Source organism: Gossypium arboreum, chromosome 13 (genome assembly GCF_025698485.1).
Source record: "Gossypium arboreum isolate Shixiya-1 chromosome 13, ASM2569848v2, whole genome shotgun sequence".
NCBI lineage: Eukaryota > Viridiplantae > Streptophyta > Magnoliopsida > Malvales > Malvaceae > Gossypium > Gossypium arboreum.
In genome coordinates this window covers 62993955-63013524 of record NC_069082.1, presented here as the reverse complement: position 1 = coordinate 63013524, position 19570 = coordinate 62993955, and positions in this window count along the sequence as shown.

Genomic DNA, 19570 nt, shown 5'->3' with positions numbered 1-19570 from the left:
GCTTCATTTTCTACCGAGACCACCACCATTATTGAGGCCATTAATTCATTGAGCGATGAATTTAGAGGTTTTAGGGTTGAGGTCAATATTGAAAGAGCTTTGGCTGATTTGGATGCTAGTATAAATCTAATGCCTTATAAACTTGGTCTCGTGGAACCAAAATCCTTTAATATGAGTATTCAATTAGCTGATAGATCAATTAAGAATCCTAGGGGTATTATTGAGGATGTACTCATTAAAGTAGATAAATTCATATTCCTTGTTGATTTCGTTATATTAGAATGGATAAGGATATTAAGGTACCCATGATCTTAGGTTACTCCTTTTTTACCACTACCAGAACTGTTATTGATGTAGGTAATGGTGAACTTGTGCTGAGGGTAGGTGATGAATAGGTTACTCTTCAAGCATGTGATGTTGTGAGAGTTTTAGTGAGCGAGATGATACTTGTCATTCTCTTGATGTCAATAATCATGCGGCTTAACATTCTTTGCAACAAATCAATCATGAAGACGTGTTAAAACCGTATCTTTTCAAGGTGATGAAAATCAAGGGACAAGTGAAGGGAGAACGATTCAGCTCAATGAATTAGATGAATGGAAAACAAAGATTGATGAGAACCTGAGAATTGTTCAAAAAAGTAACAAATCAACATCATGGTGTGCATGTACATAGGACGAACCAATTCAAAGTTGGTGACAAAGTACTACTGGACAATCTAGATCCAAGAATGTTCTCTAAAGAGTTGAAACCAAGATGGTCGAATCCATTTGTGGTACGAAACATATTCCCATACAGAACCACTGAAGTAACACACCCTGTAGCACCCCTAGCTCGTATCCATCGCCGGAATAAGACTACGGAGCATTATCGAAAGTTTACATCTCACAATGAAAAATTATTCAACATATTCAAAATATAACATATATCATAGCAATATTATTCAAACTCATACTTATTGTCCCTTATACGAGTCCTCGAGGTCCTAAAAACAAATTAGAAATGAATCAAGACTAAATCAAAAACATATAAAATTTTAGGAAAAATTATAAAATTTTCATATTGCAGAGGTGACAAGGTTGTGTGACTCACACGGCTGAGACACACACCCGTGTCTCAGGCTATGTGGGCATTTGAAGTGGGGACACACGGCTGTGTCCCAGCCCATGTAACTCTCTGGCTTGGGTCACTTGACCAAGCCACATGCCTGTGTGCCAAGCTGTATGCCCCTCAAAATGGCCTCACACATTTGTGTGCTAGGCCATGTGCTAGGCCGTGTAACTGTCTAACTTGAAACCCTTTTAAACCTACAGGGGACACACGGCCGTTTCGCATGGCCGTGTGTCACACACGCCCGTGTCGTTGGCCGTGTGGACAACAAATAGGCCACTTCCAAGCCATTTTTCTCACCCAAAGCTTAGTCACTTACACAAACCAAATGCAGATATTTTTATGTATTCAAATTGTACCTAACATATGCATATTCAAGAAAAAAACAATATAATATTTAACCATACAACCAATATGCTTAAAAGGAACCTCAATGGCAACAATCAGACTTGATTAATCATTTGCTAAGTTTAACCATAAATCAATAATGTTCACACACCATTTTTATACCAACATTCACCATAATGTTCACACACCATTTTTATGTTTACAATCATCAATATGACTATTCAAAACCTATCATCACTACCTTAACAACTTGACCATAAGTTAACCATACCTAAAGCTACCAAAACTAGCCATTTAACAACAAAGTTCACTATCAAATTTCATACCTCAATAACCACAATCAAGCATATCAAAACAACATTCCATAGCATGCATTTGATTTACCATTCCATTATTCACCATTTAAGCACCAAAATGCCAAAATGTCAACAATTAAAACATCACACTTACATGCCAACATAACAACCTAATCATCAACCAAAATACCATATTTACAAGCCAAAGCTATTTCATAAAAAAAAACCTATACATGCCATTATAACCATGAATCAAAATCATCAAAATCTACCGATATAGCCGATGGATAGTGTGATGGATCTCTGAAAAGCTTCCAACCATAACGAGCTTCCGAATATCTAAAGACAACATGGAAAAAATAACACAGTGTAAGCATGTAATGCTTAATAAGTTTGTAAATAAAAAACAATGCTTACCATTTCATTATATAAGCTTAAAAGCAATTTATGAACTAATCCAACATAGCTTGGCACAAGCCTAAGCATCAACAAAAATTCAAGTTAGTGATAAACACATAACTTAGAAAATTCCTTACATAACATAATAGCTTTCATGTACATAGCATATAAACATTCATACTTTCATGAACATGGCTATGCATACTTTAAGCATCAACAACTCATACCTTTTAATGCTTTCATGGCATTACTAATCCAAAAAAAAACCTATCATTCCTTCCCTTTGTATACCCGTTGAACCATTTAGAATAATATCAGATACGCTGGGATCTCACACAATATGTGCAACATATGGTCGACACTATTTCTTTCTTTTTCTCATATAGATGCTCCCTTTCGAGCCACAAGTGGGTCTGCTCATACAAGTTATCAGTCGGAACGTAGCTGCACAGTGTTGCTCACACCAGCTATCAAGTATCCGCAACACATACCGGAACTCAGCCATCGGTAGGACATTCAGAACCAGCACCTGAAAAACGGTAGCCCTAACCACATGTCATTTTTATCCTATATATTCCTAAGGTTCAAACGGGATTTGAAAGTCATCGAAACGTCATTGGATTTCTCTGTAGAAACATAATATAATAATACAACCAAATAACATTAAATTAAACATATTAAAATGCTATTTAAACTTATGAACTTAGCTTGATTACAAAAGAGGAAGTATGATAAACTAATCTGACACTTTTTCTTTCCCTCAATCTAAATTCGTACGATGCTTATCTTGATCTAAATAATTAAATTCATCCCATTCAATAATCATTCTATTCAAATCAATCCAAAAATCATATTTTTGTAAAATTACACTTTTGCCCTTAATATTTTAATTTCATTATAATTTAGTCCTTAATCTCATAAAAATGAAATTCATGCAAATTCATCCTTAACCCAAGCTAGATGAATTTCATATAGGTCCCTACCAGCTCATAATTTTCATTAATTTCACAATTTTACCAAGAATATTACACATTTTTCAATTTAATCCCTAATTGACATTTTCTTAAAAATTCACTTTACAAAAGTTGTTTAACTAACAACAAACATTCATTTTCTTCCACCAAACATCACAAAAAACTAATATACATTCATGGTAAAACCTTATACTTTCAAAAATTTTGTAAATTAGTCCCTGGGCTAGCTAGATTAAGCTACAACAACTCCAAAAACATAAAATCATTAAAAACGGGATGAAAATTCACTTACATGCAAAGGAGAGAGATGGTCGAATGTTTGAATGCACAAAAGTGGTGTTCCCTTAGGTTAAATTTTGGGTAAGGAAGAAAAACAAAGATGATAGCCTTTGTTTTATCATTTTACTGTACTTTAATTATTAAATTACTTCAATAACCTTTAATATTAACCTTTAATTCACTTAATAAAGGGTCCATATATGTCCACAAGCAATTTATATGTTCTAATTGCCACATAAAACCCTCAACCATTTAATTTCATAGCTATTAAATCACTTTAGCTTATAGAACTCAAATTTTGCACCTTTTGCAATTTAGTCCTTTTTATCGAATTAAGCATGCAAAGGGTAAAAATTTGTGATACGATACTCTAACATGCTCCACACATTAAAATATTAATAAAATAAATATTTTCATGTTAGATTTGTGGTCTCGAAACTACTATTTCGATTTCACAGAAAGTGGGTTGTTACACACCCTAATTACAGCACATCCGAGGTAAACAATCATCATCTCAAACTTTATTTTGGTGATGACATTGATAATGAGTGAGAGGAGCTCTGGCTCCAAATTTTGACTTAATCGTAAGCTTGAAAAGAAAAGTCGAGCTTAGACTTTAAACAAGCATTTCTCGGGAGGCAACCCGAGTGTTTTATTATTATTATTATTATTATTATTATTATTATTATTATATTTCCATTTAATTTTGTTTCATATTTTATTTTTTATTTACCTAACTTTTGTTTTTATTAATTAAAAGAAATCAAAAAGAAAAAGTGTCACGCGGTCTAGGGTAGACCACACAGCCTAGAGACACGACCATATGACCCACGCCCCCTTGACACGATCATGGGAGAAGTGAGAAATTAACCCCACACTACTTGAATGAATTCATATGGGCTGTCCACACGGTCAGCGGTACACATGGCCTAGACACACAGGAGTATCATGGACTGTTTGAATATTAGAGTTAATTTTTCAATTTTCTTTTAACACACACGGTCTGAGTGGATTAACACAGTTTGGTGACATGGTCGTGTGGTGCACACGGCCTAGATGCATGGACGTGTCCCAAGCCGTGTGAACACTGTAGCAAATTTTAACAGTTTTTAATAGGCCATACAGTCGTGTAGACGTACCCTTTTTTAAAGCTAGTTTTTTTTCCTTCTTACTCCATTTCACCAAACCCTAATCGTCGTTCTATCTTCGCCGCCGTCACGCACCCAAAAGTCCCCCGAACTATCTTTTATTTTATTTGTTTTTATTCTATTTGTCGGACTTATATGTTTTGTTTTTCATTTTATTATGCCCTTTACTTTTATTATTATTTTACTGGTTGTATTTCTTTTTTGTTATCTTTTTTATCGTATTTTATTTTTTTTTCTATCTTCTTATTAGTTTTCTCAGAACCGTGTACTTAATTTAGAATCTCCTACGATTCCAGATTTCACTATTCTGACGAAATCATCCAAATTCAAGAAAGTTTCAATTCTCTTCCTCATCTTTTATATTTTGCTTATTGTGTTTATATTTGTTTGTACATTGAGGGCAACAAAGTGTGGGGAGGATTTATATGTTTATGCGATATAGTCCCTGAATTGTTTTTTTTTTTTGTGTGTGTTTAAGTAATTTTCTCAAACCAAACATTGAAGTTAAATTTTTTTTTAATTTGGAGTTTTTATTGATTCTGTTTGGGATTAATTTGTGAATTTTTATGCATTGTTTGATTTTTACTTTACGACATGATAGAGTAAATTATGATAAGTTTTTTTTTAGGATATTACTTTAGGTTATCTCTCTGAGCTGAAGCATTATCTTGAAATTTGAAATTTACAAGTTTAACATCAAAACCATAATTTTTTGTGAGCTTTTGAGCCTATAAAGCATACATTTTATTTCAGGCTTATTTTATTTTTTATTGTGAGTATGTCAATTTGATTTGTTATTCTAGAACTTGTTTCGGTGATACATTTCTAGACCATATTACTGATTTGATAATCTGAGATGATAGAGGCACTTAGGATTTAATCCGCTTAACCTATAAATAGCTTCCTCGTTGAATTAACCCCTAATTAACCCCGCTGATCCTAACATTTTTTTCTTATCACCCGTTTGTGTTAACCCGTAACCTATATTAATGTTGTAAATCATCATATTTATTGACTCCTTTTTTTGTCTAGATTTGATTTGGTTAGTTTGGCTGACTATGTTTCATAATTTGTGTTGTTGAATTCTCTTTATTCTAAAAAAATTGAAAAAATAATAATAAATGAAAAAAAAAAGAAAAAGAAAAAAATTTTGTTTGAATCGTGAGTCTCATCGATTATATAAAAGCTCACATCAACCCTTTTATTTCTTGTTAATGTAAATTCTTTTAATTCAACAACTGATGTTTTTCTAGTTTGGTAACTTATTAACTTGACTTTCAATTGTAACCAACTTTTTCAACCTTTTTCACACCTTTAACCTAAGCCTCGTTACAACCTTGTAAAGAACTTTTGATTGGTGTGTCATCTCATTATATAGTGGTGGAGATTTCGTTTTCAAGCAAATCTTATATAGTGGTGGAGATTTGGTTTTCAAGCAAATTTATGATAATAACATTTCTTATTTGACTGTTGAGTGCACGTTACTTAAATCTTAAACACTTTGAGTGCTCTGAGCAAACCTTAGTGTGGGTGTTTATTCTTGTTGAGTTGAATTTCAGATAATTATTAAGATAGGGGAAACTCCTATGTTTTTTTGTGTTTTAAAAGCTTCTGCTTTGTATTCTGTAATAATTTTAGTTTAAGTTTCCAATGCATGATTATCTATAAATTATCATAAGACATTATTAGTGAAAACAATTTAACAGCCTATTTTTCATTGGTGTTGGAAACAATAGTTTCGAGACCACCAAATTCGACAAGTAAGTTCGTAAATATTATTATTTCATATTTACAAGTCAAATATGGTTTTAAAAAGGTTTTTAATTTGATAATTTATGTTATATAAGCGATTTATTAAGTTCAAGTGGTAAGACCTTAAGGTCAAGTGGTTTTAGAAAATGAGGTATCGGGACCTCATTTCTATAAATTGAGCCGTAAATATTTTTATAAATATTTACGGAGTGTCATGAAGGTGGTAATAAAGTTTCATTCAAAAATTTTAACGTTTCGATAGTTAATTAAGCGAAAAGGACTAAATCGTAAAAATTGAAAAAGTAAATCACTATTAGTTTAATTGTATTAAAGGGTTAAAAAACCATAAATTTTAGGGTTCTAAAAGGTAATTATACCTTTTTTTTATTAATGGATGGCTTCAAGATGTAATTTTTAAACAATTTTAGTTTATAAGCAAGGGTAATATGGTAATTAAATAAATATATTGACATAAACAAATGAAATTAGTGGCCATCTTCTTCATTCTTTGTTTTTCGTGACCAAATGGGGGAGGAAGAAACACCATTTTTGTTTTTAAGGTTCGGCTTGCATATATTCTAATGCATGGTAAGTAATTCTTACCCATTTTTAATAATTTTTATGTTTTTGATATTGTTGCAACTAGGTACAACTAGCTCATACCTTCGATTTTGAAACTGTTAGAGATTTTGCATGGTTTCATTGATTAAACTTGTGATTTTATATGTTAAACGATTAATTTGAGATATTAGTTGTTATTTAAAAGTATTTTCTCAAGTGATTTTTGATAAAATTTTCGATTAGGGACTAAATTGTTAAAATAGTAAAAGTACAAGGATTTGATGTGAAATTGTTGCATGAATGGGCTATTTTGAATGCCATAAGTTTGGGTAAAAATAGTTAATTTGCAAGTTTTAGGCTCAGGGACAAAATTGAATAAAAGTAAAACTTTAGGGGCAATTTTGTAAAAATATTAAAAATGACCAAATTGCATGAAATACATTTTTTTACTATCTAAATTAATAAATTGAACGAAATTATTAATTGAGATCAAGATCGAGTGAAAAATTAAGGACAATAGAAAATTACCAAAAAACCCCTATATTTTGATATTTCTACAATTTAGCCACGTAAGTTCATTATACAATTATTATTAATTGAATTGAATGTTTCATACTATTTCATTATTGGTTAAATCTTGAATGTCATTTAACCTTTTAAGAAATAGAAACGTAACATTATTCGGGCTTTGTGCCTAGCAGGCTTTGGGCCGGTGATAATCAGGCTTATTGCCTAGAAGGTTTTGAGCTAGTAATATTTGGGCTCTGTACCTAGCAGGCTTTGTGCTGGTGATATTTAGACAATGTGCCTAGCAGGCTTTGTGCCGGTGATATTCGGGCTCTGTGCCTAGTAGGCTTCGTGCTGGTGTATTATATCAGGCTTTATGCCTAGCAGGCTTTATGTCGCTATGTTATATTAGGCTTTACTAGGTAAGTTGTACTGAAAATATTATTTACATTATTCGATGTTATTTTATTTGATTCAACGGGTATAAAAAGGAAGGGATCTGTAAGTATTCAAAAGACTTATGTCATGAATCTATAAAAATGAATAAAAAGGTAATGTTCAACGAAAGTATGTTTATGTTCATGAAATTGATGATTTCAAGTGATTTTATTCATATGTATGACTTACCTTATGATATTTAAAGTGAATTATGAGTATATGCACTAACTGGTGTATTGGTGATGATAAATAGGCTTGTGTCAAGTTTGCGTAATTGGTCTATATTTATGCTTATGCCTTGTGTTATGAAAATGATACGTGCGAGGAAATGTAATAAAACGGTAAGTTCATAATTGCGATGTAATGTGATAATGTAAATGCATTGATAAGTTAAAGGGGTTTACTTATATGTGAGAAATTTACTTTAAGTTATGGATTAACTTATCTAGGTTGTGGATAAATACACTAATTTGTGAGTTGATAATGTCTTTTAAGCTAAAGTAAGTAAATGGAAGGTTTGATAAATCTTGTGGCATTGGTATAGGTTATGTTTACCTTGTAAAGTTCATTATTGAAATGAAATGTATGTTTAAAATTATATGAGCTTACTAAGCATTCATTGCTTGCATTCTTATTTTTCCTTTACTTTTCAGATAATCAGAAACTTGATCGGTTTGGAAGTTTGTCGGAGATCTATCATACTATCCAATGATTATATCGGTAGTTCTTAATGTTTTAGAAAACATTATAATGGCATGTATAGGTGGACTTGTGTTTGATATTTGTTTAAATGTTTAGAAATGGATTTTGGTATGTATAAGTTGGTTGTTTGGTGCCAATTTTGTAACAGCCCGATTTTGGGCCTAGTTGGAACAGTAGTTTCAGGACCACAAATCTGACGTAAGAAAATTATTTTTATGGTCTACAATATCACAAAATGATTTCGTGAAAATTTCGTTCAAAAATTTTGACGTTTGGGCACTCAATTTAGTCAAAAGGACTAAATTGTAAAAAGTGCAAAAGTTGAGTTCTACATGCTAGAGGTGTTCAATTGTTATGAAATTTTACATTGGAGGTCCTTATATGGTAATTAGACCATTTTTTAATTTTTTTTGGACAAAATGGACATGAAATAGGTGAAATAGAATATTTTTAAGTTAGGGGTATTTTGGTAATCTGATAATTAAAAGAATTAAAAGCCAAAATAAACCAAATTGTTCATCTTCTTCTTATTCCAGCCGAATCTACCATGGAAGCCATGGCTAGGGTTTGGTTCAAGCTTCCAAGCTTCATAGTAAGTGCATCCTAGCCCCGTTTTTAATGTTCTTTACATTTTTAAAGTCCCCGTAACTCAATTTACCTATCTCTACCAGTATTTTGAACTAGGGTTCATGTTTAAAAATTTACCCATGAGTGACATGCATGTGTTTTGATGTCTAATGGTAGAAAATGAATGTTGGGTGTTAAATAAACGACTTTTACTAAGTGATTTTCGGTGAAAATGTCTAAAAGGACCACTTTGTAAAAAAATATAAAAGTGTCATAAAAGTGTGATTTAGTGGAAATTGTGGGCTACTATAGTTATGAAAATGATTCGGCTAGGCTTAAAGTACAAAGAAATTGAATGAAAATCATTTTACGAGCTTAGGGACAAAAGTGTAAATATGATAAAGTTTAGGGGCAAAAATATAATTTTGACATAGTATGATTTTTGGATCACATTGACTAATGTGACTAATAAATAGATTAAATGTGACATTATATATCAAAGAAAACGAGGTTCAAACCTAGAACAGGAGAAAAACGAGAAATTGACGGTTAAGTCATTCCTCACCATTTTTGGTATCGAGGTAAGTTCGTGTGATAATAATAATGCAATATCATACTTGAATGTTAATGCTTGATATTACATGAATTGTAAGTTATGTGTAAGTAATTCAACAATTCCATTACTATGTGTTTAATATTTGATATTATAAGACACATGTATGTATGCCCTAACGAAATTGGCTTATGATGATTCAATGAAAACTTGATGATAGCTTGGTATCTCAAAAGTCCCAGAGGACCCTAAGAAATGCTTAGGATTTGGATATCATGACACCATGGTTAATGAGATCCAGTGTAAGACCATTTCTGGGACATGGCATCGGCGTTGATATATAAACCAGTGTAAGACCATGTCTGGGACATGGCATCGGTGTTGATATGTGAGCCAGTATAAAACTGCCACACCCCGTACTCGAGACCATTGCCGGAGTCGAACTCGAGGTGCTAACGGACTTAATTCCTTACTTAAACAGCTCATACAATTCATTTTTAAAATTTCCAGACGAGCTGGCTAACTGCATCACAGTCACTCTAAAAATCATATCTCGAGTTCCAAAACTCGAAATCCAATTCCGTAAATTTTTCCTGAAACTAGACTCATACATATATTTAGTAATTTTTTTCTAGAATTTTTGGTCGGTCCAATTAGTACAGTTTATTAGTTAAAGTCTCCCCTGTTTCAGGGTTCGACTACTCTGACCTTCATGCATTACGACTTAGATATCTCCCTGTACAGGGCTTCAATACTTATGCCGTTTGTTTCTAATGAAACTAGACTCAAAAAGGAATCTGTACATATAAAGTATAACTTATAATTATCTCTGGTTAATTTATGGTGAATTTCCAAAGTCAGAACAGGGGATCCAGAAATCGCTCTGGCCCTGTTTCACGAAAACTTAAACATCTCATAAAATACGGCTCATATGGTCGTTTCGTTTCTTTCATATGAAATTAGACTCATCAAGATTCAATTACATAATTTATTAATTATTTAATTCCATTTATACTATTTTTAGTGATTTTTCAAATTCACATCACTGCTGCTGTTAGCATCTATTTTAAGGTAAATTTTACCTATTTCATAGTTTTCCATGAATCAACTAGTAATTTGACATACATTATTTCCAAGTATAATTACGATTAGCCATGACATACGTAGCACCAATAGGACCATGATTGACCATTCCAATGGCTAATCATTACCAAACATCTCCACACCACTTAATAACCATATCATAAGACCATATATACAAAATGATCATAATGTTATACTCAAAATATACAAGCCATTTTCGCATGGCTATCTGAATATACATTACCAAAAGATACTTAATCAACAACAAGGGTCAGCCCTATACATGCCATTATCAAGTTCAACTGAAGAGTACCAAAAGTGGCTTAGATAGTGTGGATGACTTGACTTTGACACTTCCGAGTCCGATAGCTGACGAACAAAATCTATAAAACCGAGAATTAAAGCAAAAGAATAAGCATTTCGATGCTTAGTAAGTTTTAAATAATGAAATCATTTAAAAGAATGGCATAATAATATCTAAGTTTGTTTGTTTCATCCTTTGGCCGAATAGAAAATAACTAAGGTACTACTTTTATCATTCATATCACAAAGGTGAAAGCAATATATATATCCAACTAAATTCATTCTATAGTCGAATACGATCATCTCACATTTCGTGTCAATCTCATGCATATACACCTACATCTCACATTTGTGAAGTTGAACTCTCTAATTGAACTCATACATCATAATCGGATCATAAACGTTCAATGATTTTAAACAATGGTCTAAGCATCCCCACCAATTTCAAAGTCATAATTTAACATAATCATATTCTCAACGAGAGTAAATTACTTACCTAGTTATCTTCTTGTAAGTAACACATTGGTTCAAAATTGTTTCAACATGTATTATAGGATTTTTCAGATGCGAATATTTACGAGTTTTCAACTCAATATTATGCCGTCACGACGCCTTCTAACCAAGCCCGATTCTTAGCGCCGACTCAAAAAGCCCTTCGATACCAAGCTCGGATTATGACATTGGCCCAAGGCCCTTGAAACTAGGTTCGGTTATGACACCGGCTCAAAAGCCCTTGAGACCAAGCTCGGATTATGACATCGGCTCAAAAGCCCTTCGAGACCAAGCTCGGATTTAAACCCGATTAACATTCACATATATGCATATATATATAATTGCTTTATCAAATCATAAGCTAAGTTCCATTACTTAAAGACTTACCTCGGATGTTGTCGAACGATTTCAACAGCTATTCGATCACTTTTTCCTTTCCCCTATCCAACTTTGACCCCCCTTGCTCTTGAGCTAAATAAGTATAAATAGAGATGTTTAATATTTTGATCAATAGTGTTTACTTATTATTCACATTCGGTAATCAAATATCCATCTCATTTTAATATATTATCATTACCACAATTAGTCTTAAACCTACCGATTTCATAACTAATATATGTTCATACACAAATGTTACTTTCACCAAATGCTCTTGTAATTAAAGTAATAACTTATCAATCGACTATCAAAACCAAATGTCATTATATTACTAGATATACATGCACCCACATACATAAGCTCAATAATCATAATATAACATCATGTAATTATATTATTTATGTGGCCGAATATACTTGGTCATACATACCCATATAAAAAAAAATCAAATTCCAAATTTTTGTTTCATTTGCTCACTAAACCGAATACACTTACCATGTTCACAAACACTCTTCAACGATTTCTTTTCTTTAGTCAAACACATAATTTTCCATCTCAAAATTTATTTTCCTACTAATTTAACTTACTCCGAGGTTGAATGCTACTTTAGCATTAAGCTTATATTCTCTTCGTTATTAAGTAATTGTTCATAGCTCAACTAGCATCCATTTTCGATTTAACACAAAAATTCATAACCGAATGTTGTTTATCTTAAGCTATCATTATATTATCAAAATTGAATTAATTAAACTCATATAAGCACTATCAAAACCAAAATCTATGTCTAGCATTACTCAAGGTTTATACTAAAAAAAAATCAATTACAAAGCCGAATTTGTTCAAGTAACTCAACAAATCCGCATTCATCTATTTCATGTACAAATACTAACACTTAAGTATTAACTAGTTCAACTTCAAATAACCACAAAAAAAAAAAACAATCTAACTCCTTAATTTCTACTATGGCCGAAAGCTTAAGACATTACCCAACTCAAAATTTTGTCATGGGTTAAGCAAAGAACTTAAGAACTAACTCAAAATATACTAAAATTTCAAAAATTAGCATGAACTACTCACCTTATTTTGAGTTCAAGATCACCGAATGGTTGTTCTTTCTTTCTTTAGAATCGGCTAGGAAGAAACATGGATGAAGACTTTGTTTCTTTCACCCATTTCCTTCCTTTAATTATTATTTCTTTCTTTTATTACATTCATCCATGATAATATGGCATCTAGCTAATTAAAGTTAATAGAAAATTCATATTTGATTATATAATTTGTAGCATGGCCGGCCACTACCTATAGTTTGGCTAATTTGACATGCAAGTACAAGCACTTTCCAACATATATTAATAGGCCACTTTAGCATTTGCCTAGCACATTTCTAAATTTTCTCATACAAGTCCTATTTAATAAATTTCACATACTATATACAAAATTTAAGTATGAATTTTTCACACATGCATATTCATATATAATAAGCATCAAATATGACTGTTAATTATTTTTATGACTCGGTTTCGTGGTCCCGAAACCACTTTCCGACTAGGGTCAAATTAGGGCTGTCACAACTCTCCCCCACATAAGAAATTTTCGTCCCCGAAAATCTTACCAGTGAACAAGTTAGGATATCGTTCTTTCATAGAGTTCTCGGGTTCCCAAGTAGCTTCTTCCATCCTGTGCTTGTGCCATAACACTTTTACTAAAGGAACCTTTTTGTTTCGTAATTCTTTCACTTCACGAGCTAGGATACGAATCGGTTCTTCTTCATAACTCATATCGGATTGAATTTCAACCTCTGATAGATTAATTATGTGCGAAGGATCGAATCTATAACGTCGAAGCATCGAAACATGAAAAACGTTGTGAATCTTTTCGAGTTCAGGGGATAAAATCAATCTATATGCAACTGGACCAATTCGTTCGGATATTTCATACGGCCCAATGAACCTCGGACTCAATTTGCCCTTACGGCCAAATCTGAGTATCTTTTTCCAAGGTGAAACTTTAAGAAACACTTTGTCTCCTACCTGATACTCAATGTCTTTTTATTTCAAATCCGCGTACGACTTCTGACGATCTGAAGCTACCTTCAGACTTTCACGGATTATTTTTACTTTCTGTTCAGCATCTTTAATCAAATAAACTCCAAAAATTTTATTTTCATTGAGTTCGGTCCAAAATAATGGTGTACGACATTTACGACCGTACAAAGCCTCGTAAGGTGCCATCTTAATGCTTGATTGAAAACTATTGTTGTAAGCGAATTCAATCAAGGGTAAATACCGTTCCCACGAACCACTAAACTCAAGAATGCAACATCTCAACATATCCTCGAGTATTTGAATTATCCGCTCAGATTGACCATCGGTCTGGGGATGAAAAGCGGTGCTAAAATGCAATTTGGTACCCAAAGCTTCTTGAAATTTCTTCCAAAATCATGATGTGAATCTCGGATCTCTATCTGACACAATAGAAATGGTTACTCCATGTAACCTTACAATCTGAGATACATACATTTCAGCTAGCTTGTCAAGGGAGTAATCCATACGTCGAGGATAAAATGAGCCGACTTTGTCGACCTATCAACAACAACCTGCACCGCATCTTTTTGCTTGATGACAATGGCAATCCGGATACAAAATCCATCGTGACTCGATCCCACTTCCATTCAGGTATCATGATTGGCTGAAGTAAACCCGTAGGCACTTGATGTTCCGCTTTCACTTGTTGACATATTAAACACTTCGAAACAAAATCGGATATGTCTCGTTTCATACCATGCCACCAAAACTGACGTCTCAGATCGTTGTACATTTTCGTACTCCCCGGGTGAATTGACATTCGGCTACAATGAGCTTCGTTCAGAATTGTCGAGATAAGTTCTGAATTTCTTGGAACACACAAACGACTTCTGAACCTCAAACAATCGTCATCATCAATTTGAAACTCTGATTCCATATTCGAAACACATTCAGCCCGTTTTGCAACCAATTCATCATCGACTTTCTCAGCTTCACGAATTTGATGAATCAACAATGGTTTGGCCTTTAATTACGCTACTAACACATTATCGATAGAACGGACAAGTGTACATTCATCGTCAGAAGCAAACAAAGTGATTTACGACTTAAAGCATCCGCAACCACATTAGCCTTTCCTGGGTGATAGTCAATGACAAGCTCATAATCTTTTAACAACTCAAGCCAACGTCTTTGTCGCAGATTCAAATCTCTTTGAGTCGTCAAATATTTGAGACTTTTGTGATCCGAAAATACATGGCACTTCTCACCAAATAAGTAATGTCGCCATATTTTCAAAGCGAATACGATGGCAACTAATTCAAGATCATGGGTTGGATAATTTTTCTCATGTGGCTTCAATTGCCTCGACGCATAAGCTACAACTCGACCTTCTTGCATCAATACACAACCCAACCCAAGTAAGGCTACATCACTGTAAATGACAAACTCTTTGCCTAATTCAGGCTACACTAGTACTGGAGCTTCAGTCAAATAAGTTTTTAGTTGATCGAAACTTTTCTAACATTTTTCTGTCCATTCAAACTTAACATCTTTCTGAAGTAGTTTCGTCATTGGTGTGGATATCATCGAGAAGCCCTTTACAAACCGTTTGTAGTAACCTAAGCAAGTCCCAAAAGCTCGAACCTCGATAATATTTCTGGAGGCTTCCAATTAAGTACAACTGAAATTTTGCTCGAATCAACTCTAATACCCGTCGAGATACCACATGACCCAAAAGCTAACTTCTCTCAACCGAACTCACATTTCTTGAACTTAGCATATAACCGCTTATCCCGTAAAATCGCAACACTAATCTCGGTGTTCAAGATGTTCGGTTTCATCCTCGAATAGACCAAAATGTCATCAATAAACACAACTACAAATCGATCCAAATCTTGTCAAGATCCGATTCATCATATCCATAAATACCGCAGGGCATTAGTGAGTCCAAATGGCATCACTAAGAACTCGAGTGATCGTATCTCGTTCTAAAAGCGCTTTTGGTATATCTACATTTCAACTCATAAATCGATAATAACCCGATCTCAAATCTATCTTTGAAAACACCGAGGCCCCTTTAGTTGATCAAACAAATCATCAATATGCGTAACGGATATTTATTTTTATTGTCACTTTATTCACCGACGATAGTCGATGCACAACCTCATGGTTCCGTCCTTCTTTTCACAAACAATATTGGTGCACCCAAGGTGAAAAACTCGGTCGAAAGCAAAACCTCTATCCACAACTCTTGCAACCGAGTTTTCAATTCTTTCAATTCGTTGGTGCCATACGATACGGAGCTATCAAAATCGGTGTAGTCCTGGTACAAGTTCGATGCCAAACTCTACCTCCGAACATGTGGTAACCACGTAATTCTTCGGAAAAACATCCGGATATTCACAAACCACTGGTACCGATTCAAGTTTCTTTTCGATTCTTTATTATCAAGCACGTATGCAAGATACGCTTCACCCCTTTCTCACATATTTTGAGCTAACATTGAGGATATTATTGTTGGTAATCCATTCCAATTAGTAGACTCAACTTGGATTATCTCATTATTTGCACATCTCAAATCAATAGTCTTACTTTTGCAATTCACAACTGCATCATGTACGGTCAACCAATCCAAACCGAGAATAACATCAAATTCATCAAACGGTAAAAGCATCAAGTCGACCAGAAAACAGGAGCCTCGGATTATTAAGGGGCATTTCTTACACACCTTGTCGACAAGCACATAACGACCCAAGGGATTCAACACTCTAATAACGAACTCAGTAGACTCAACGGTAAAGTCTTCTTGGATGCTAAAGTCTCACATACATAAGAATGAGTAGATCCGAGGTCAATCAAAGCAATCACATCAAGATCAAAGAGAGTGAAAGTACCATAATAACATCAGCGAAGAAGCATCCTCGCGTGCACGTATAGCATAAGCTCTAGCAGGAGCACGAGCCTCAGATCTGGTGGTAACATCTCTAGATCCTCTCTGACCGCCACTAGCATTCCCGCATTTTTAGGTGGCTCGCCTCGTCTTTAGTAGTAGCACCCAGTTTCCCACTCGATTTACATTTTGTTCAGACAGTCTCGGACAATCTTTGATAAAGTGGTCAGCTGATCCGCACTTATAACAGGAGCGGTCATGGAATCTACAACTCCCCGAATGCCATTTACCGCAATACTGGCACTCTGTCCTGTCCTAACGATCATTTCCAACACTGGCAACCGAAGTGACTCGCGTACTCACAGGGGGTCAATCACGATCTCGTCTGGAAAAACCCGAAGTGTCTTTAGATCGGCCTGACTCATCTCTAAATTTCTTCGATGACTGTTGAAAGGGCTTTCCCGAAGATCTCTTACGAAACTCTTTTGCTCCCATATCAGCTTTTCTTTTCTCCTTGCTGAGCTCTTCGGCTTTGCAAGCTCGCTCAACAAGTACTACAAATTCTCTGATTTCAAGAATGCCAACATACAGTTTTATATCTTCATTCAGTCCATCTTCGAAACGTTTACACATTACAGCTTCTGAAGAAATGCATTCTCGGCGTCTTGGCTAAGCCTCACAAACTTTCGCTCATAATCGAATGAGACATGGAACCTTGTTTAAGTTCAAGAAATTCCTTTCGTTTTGATCAATGAATCTCGGCTAATATACTTTTCCAAACTCGCTTTGGAAAAACTCCCAAGTTACTCATTCTCTGGGCACAACAGAAATCAATGTATTCCACCAATAGTATGCAGAATCACGTAGTAAAGAAATAGTACACTTCAGACATTCATCGGGTGTGCAAGATAGTTCATCAAGTACCCGAATAATGTTGTCCAACCAAAATTCAGCTTGCTCGGCATCATCATTGTCTGTAGCTTTAAATTTAGTAGCCCGTGCTTTGGATTCATCAACTGGGGCTTATTTAACCTCATCGATCAATCACCGGAGGTATCGCGGTTCTGAGGGGTGTATTAGTCGGGGTGGGGTTGTGGGACACCAGTATTAGTTCGAATATCTTGATTGAACCAATCATTCATCACTCTATAAAAAGCCTGCCTAGCTTCATCATTCTGATTACTAGCAATAGGTTGAGAGTCCACCGGCGCCGTCCCATGTGCAAGAGCAGGCGCTACACTCTCAACATCATCAGCTACCACTCGGTTGGGATCAGGATCCATTACTATAAATAAACACATTTTTAACTGTCAGAAGTCACCACACTATCAGATAAACACATAATGGCATGTATAGCTATTCCCCTACGTATTACGCTGGTCCTAGAATCGACTAAACCGTAGCTCTGATACCAAATAAATGTCACACCCCGTACCCGAGACCATTTCCGGAGTCGAACTCGAGGTGCTAACAGACTTAATTCCTTACTTAAACAGCTCATACAATTCATTTTTAAAATTTCCAGACGAGTTGGCTAACTGCATCACAGTCCCTCTAAAAATCATATATCGAGTTCCAAAACTCGAAATCCAATTCTGTAAATTTTTCCTGAAACTAGACTCATACATATATTTACTAATTTTTTTATAGAATTTTTGGTCAGGCCAATTAGTACAGTTTATTAGTTAAATTCTCCCCTATTTCAGGGTTCGACTACTCTGACCTTCATGCATTACGACTTAGATATCTCCTTGTACAGGGCTTCAATACTTATGCCATTTCTTTCTAATGAAACTAGACTCAAAATGGAATCTTTACATATAAAGCATGACTTCTAATTATCTCTGGTTAATTTATGGTGAATTTCCAAAGTCAGAACAGGGGATTTAGAAATTGCTCTGGCCCTGTTTCACGAAAACTTAAACATCTCATAAAATACGGCTCATATGGTCATTTCGTTTCTTTCATATGAAATTAGACTCATCAAAATTCAATTACATAATTTATTCATTATTTAATTCCATTTATACTATTTTTAGTGATTTTTCAAATTCACATCACTACTGCTGTTAGCATCTATTTTAAGGTAAATTTTACCTATTTCATAGTTTTCCATGAATCAACTAGTAATTTGACATACATTATTTCCAAGTATAATAACGATTAGCCATGACATACGTAGCACCAATAGGACCATGATTGGCCATTCCAATGGCTAATCATTACCAAACATTTCCACACCACTTAATAACCATATCATAAGACCATAGATACAAAATGATCATAATGTTATACTCAAAATATACAAGCCATTTTCGCATGGCTGTACGAATATACATTACCAAAAGATACTTAATCAACAACAAGGGTCAGCCCTATACATGCCATTATCAAGTTCAACTGAAGCGTACCAAAAAGTGGCTTAGATAGTGTGGATAACTTCGACTTTGACACTTCCGAGTCCGATAGCTGACGAACAAAATCTATAAAACCGAGAATTAAAGCAAAAGAATAAGCATTTCGATACTTAGTAAGTTTTAAATAATGAAATCATTTAAAAGAATGCAATAATAATATTTAAGTTTGTTTGTTTCATCCTTTGGTCGAATAGAAAATAACTAAGGTACTACTTTTATCATTCATATCACAAAGGTGAAAGCAATATATATATCCAACTAAATTCATTCTATAGTTGAATACGATCATCTCACATTTCCGTGTCAATCTCATGCATATACACCTACGTCTCACATTTGTGAAGTTGAA